General features: G+C 39.1%; 1 long non-coding RNA gene across 1 annotated transcript; it reads left to right on the forward strand.

Moving 5' to 3' along the window:
- Window positions 1-2160: 2160 nt before the first annotated feature.
- Window positions 2161-4759, forward strand: LOC121603019. The gene is made up of 4 exons (XR_006006554.1): window positions 2161-2319; window positions 2844-3033; window positions 3123-3409; window positions 4725-4759. It is a non-coding gene; the product is annotated as an uncharacterized LOC121603019 (long non-coding RNA).

Here is a 4759-nt window from a genome sequence, read left to right on the forward strand (position 1 = left end):
GACTTTATTTTCAACGATAAACTATCATATTTTGTTGTGCTATTTCCTATTTGCCGATTTAAATGTATTTTTTTTTTGTAAATGTAAGATGCTAACAATGTTTTTGTTCCTATTTTCGGCAGTTTGGTCCTATTTTCGGTAGGTTATGCTCCTATTTTCGCAACGCGAATACGAGTCGGGAAATGTTTTAATTATTGCCAATAGGCAGACAAAAATGTTTAAAGCAGTTTTACATTCTCACTTTCCTTAAATTGGTGTTGAAAAGCACTTAAATTATTAATTTTATGTTGCCCATTTTTGTCCCTTTGCTGCCAGTTTTTTCAGTCTCTTAAACAAACAAAGTAGGCATTGAAGAAAAGAGGCAGTCTGTCGGCTGTGTAGTACTGGCTCACAAATTATTATTTTTCTCTGAAGTTATTGGATTATTTGCTGTGAAATTGGTGATATTTGATACAAGAAATGTAGTTTTATATGTCGATATACACATTGTTCAAGCTCTCTCTCTCTCTCTCTCTCTCTCTCTCTCTCTCTCTCTCTCTCTCTCTCTCTCTCTCTCTCTCTCTCTCTCTCTCTCTCTATCTCTCTCTCTCCAGCCATCGAGTTCGCTGTGCTCCCTTGCGCCATATGCCGAACTGGGGAACGCTATCGAACACCTTCTTGGTGGGGCATGAGTCCGGCATCCTCATGCCATGTCCCAGCCATCGTATCCTGCCAGCTTTCACCACCGTCAGGATGCCCGGTTCGCCGTTCAGCTTAGCAAGCTCGTGTTTCATCCTTCTCCTCCACGCTCCATGCTCGCACACAGCGCCAAAGATGGTCCGGAGGATGCGTCGCTCAAACATGCCCAGAGCATTTGCATCCTCCGCTCGGATGGTCCACGATCCGTAGAGGACCACCGGGCGAATCAATGTGCGATATATCTCGGGCTTCGTGCGGGCTCGAAGTCTTCTCGATCTCAGCAGTCGGTGAAGCCCGTGATACAGGGTTTCCCACGATTTATTGGTCGGTTCCCATCAATTTTTGGTGGGTTCCCATATTTGTTGGTGCGTTCCCACGATTTTTCGGTCGTTTCGCAGAATTTTTTGGTCCAATTGTATTGATATCCAATCGGAAAATACCAATAAATTATGGGAACGAACCAAAAATCTATGGGATACGACCAAAAAATCGTGGGAACGCACCAAAAAATCATGGGAACTGACCAATAAATCGTGGGAAACCCTGTAAGCACGATTCCCCTGCACAATGCGTCTCCGGATTTCACTGCTGATGTCGTTGTCCGAAGTAACGACCGTCCCGAGATAGCGAAACTCAGAGAAAAATGTTTAAAACAGTGTTACACTCTGACTTTCCTATGAATGGTGTTGAAAAGTACTTAAGCTATTAATATTATGTTGTCCATTTTGGTCCTTTACCTGCCAGTTTTGATCTTTGATGTGTGTTGCGAACAAAGTAGGCATTGAAGAAAAGAGACAATCTGACGGATACAGAGTACGGTTCCGATTGGCTCACTTTTTTTCTCTTAAGTTATTGGATTATTTACTGCGAAATTGGTGATATTTCATAGAAGAAAGGTCGTAGCATATGTTGAAATACGCATTGTAGTGTTATGATCAAGTTTTAAAGAAATATCCAGCCAATCCCAAAGTGTGTTATTGTTGCGAGTTTCGGCAGGAGCTCAACACATTTAACTATAAAAAATGAACATTTGCTGTGTACATATTTTCGACAGTATTTAAAGAGAAAAATAAATTATTTATCGTGATTTTAAAAAATCCCAACAAGTTTGAATAAATTAAATAAACATAAAATCTTCAATATAATATTATAGAAAATCCACTCTTTCATTGTTTTACTGTTGTGTTCTCTTAATCACAAAACCTGCCGAACTACTGACTGACAGCAAATATGCCGAAAAAAGTAGAGCTGTGCCCAATTTATTTGATATTTTGGAAAATACGCAAGGAAATACAGGAAGTGTTCGCTAACTGGATGCTTTTTAACTGAAATGTTTTTTTTTAACTGGTTGTTTGTTAACTGAGGTGGATCCCAGCAAAGTCTATATGATACAGAGGTCGAGTCATCTAGAACATTTGATCAAAAAGCGTGGGAAAGTTTTGGCAGTTAGATGAAAAAGCTTCAATAGATTAATCGCAGCATACATTGAGGTTTTAGTTGTGGTGCATGCAGTAGTTTGGATGCATTTTTGGTCATTTTTACAACGTTTGTTCATAATGTTGTGCTAAAAAAAGTTGATGAATATCAAGAAAAGATGGAATTATTGAGCAATTATCGATTATAACAAGATCAGTGCCCAAAGTAAGTACAAAATCATATGCAGCTCAAAAGGACCAAACCTATAAGGCTAGTTTTTTTTTATTGCGGTCGTTTTAAGTGATGAATTAATGATAAAAACTACTCCATCCCACGTGTTTCTCCATGAGAAAATGTTTCGCTGACATTCGATTTGGACTTGTAAAACCCTGTAATTATCTTCATTAAATGATTCTGGGGACTACCTAGTCGTACAATTTCGTTCCATTTTGCAAACATGTTTTAATTGGATTCAAAAATGGCGAGTAAGGTGGAATGTACTCAAGCCGGATATTATTGTTTTGTGCACATATTTTCACTAAATTGGTCTTATGGAAGGCCACGTTGTCCATAAAAATTATCAGTTCCGTTATGCCATGAGTATTTAGAGCAGCTTGAAAATAGGTTTAAAAATTAATTTTGCTTGAAAGTACCGTCCGCAGAATCGTATGCTAAAATTTCGTTTCTTGTCGTTATACAACAAATTGTTATGTTGCGACTTCTAATACTTGGTATAACTTTATTTGCAGGTTCTACAGAATCAGACCATCCTCTTTTGCTTCTCAGAGATACGTTGAATCCAACGTCGCCAAGGAACTTAAAATTCGCATCGTTTAACTGCTCCTGCCATTCCAAAAAACAAATTGCGTACTCTTTCTTTGACTCAATTTTTTGAGAATTTTTTCTACGCAATGGAATCAGATGAATTCTTTTAAAATTGTAATTAAAATTCGATAAATAATTCCGAATAGTGGATAAGCAAACTTTCACTCCAAATTTACGCTCACACCTCTCTTCCATTTTTTTAGAATAATTGTTAGGGGAGGGGGCGGCCGAAGGTGCAACTGCCAACGCGACTTGGCCAAGGATGGAGGAAGAGGAAGGAGGAACAAACTGGTGAATAAATTCGACCTAAATTGCCACAGGAAAGGGAAGGAATCGAACCTGACTGGTTGTTGGACGTGCCGAACTAACCAAGTCGAGGGAGGGGGAGGTAGCGACTGATCGTTGGACTATGCCGAACTGATCAGTTCGAGGTTGGGAAAAGGAGAGGAAGCGACTGATCGTTGGACTCTGCCGAACTAATCGAGTCAAGGTGAGAGGGTGAGGAGGGGCCAAGGGGGGAGTGAACAAATTGACTAACTGCGCCAGAGAGCGCCCAAGAGTGTCCAGCTGTAGCTACCCGCCAAGGACTACCGAAGGATTCTAGGGCTGTGTCGAGTTGAGGATGTGAAAAAAATTTCGACTCCGAACAATTTGCTTTTTCTCTCGAATCTCATTTGGATTTATTTCTGCGCATCATATGGCCTAAACACAGGCATGCGCTTCTTGCGATTGTTACATTAGATTACACGGTTACATTTACATCATGGCTCCTTATCGAAGGAACAGTGGTAATCTACCATGATGTTAATCTTCGCATTGATTAGTAGTCCTGCAGGATGCATATCTGCAGGCGAATATTACAAATCCAACAATGGGGCCCTTTCCGTTTGAAGTTCGTTGGAAGAAATTTCAGCCTGTCAGCTGTTTGCATTGTATAGCAGTTTTCGAGCAGCTATCTAAGTGAGTATAATATACAGGTGGGCTTATCCCAAGGTGTATGAAATTAGAAGGCTGATTTTTATCGCTTCTGCTTCTGAATGAAGATTTTAAGAGTGTTTTGAGTATTCGTCAAGCATCCAGAAAGCTCGTTGGAGCAAAAGTTTTCACTCGTTCTGTCAAAAAGTGATTGGTTATAAAAAATGCTAAGAGACCACCTGGACTACATACACTTTGATTCTAGATTCCACCACGTGATCTCTTTAATGCACCTTGGGATAAATGTAAACAACACCCTGTTTTCAAGCAGGTACTCGAATCTAATTCTAGCTTTGTGGCTAGAATAACCTAGACTGAAAATTGTAGGCTAGTTTTTTGTGTGGTTTTGTATGGAGTGTTTACATGATTTCAGCCTCCAACTGTCCAACTCCATACAAAAAACTGACTAGAATCGTGAGGGCCCCCCATAATGGAACAGTCTTCATCCACCCATTTTATTCATATATTCATCTGCTCTTCACTGAGACTTTTGAGATGTGCGCCTCTTTTACTTTTTCAATTATCTTGTCCATACTTCACCATCCTTGAAATACTGGTGTACGATTCTGGAAACAGTTTGAAAGTTGAAATCCATATTTTTTCCTATTTCTGTCATGCCATATTATTCTAAGTACAGTTTTACAATTTTCTTTTTGTCTTCTAAAGAGGAAAATAGTTTTTTTTTGCATTTTTTATAGATAATGTATTCGAGTATCTCTTTCAAAAAACTAGCAATGGTTCCTACATGTGTTACAAAAATAACTATTTTAAATATTTTTATAAAAAAATAATTCCTTTCTTCGTATATTCTGCTTCATTTTACATTACAGTAGAACGTCGATATCCGGGCAGCTCGGGACCCGAC

Source organism: Anopheles merus, unplaced genomic scaffold, assembly GCF_017562075.2.
Source record: "Anopheles merus strain MAF unplaced genomic scaffold, AmerM5.1 LNR4000771, whole genome shotgun sequence".
Classification (NCBI taxonomy): domain Eukaryota; kingdom Metazoa; phylum Arthropoda; class Insecta; order Diptera; family Culicidae; genus Anopheles; species Anopheles merus.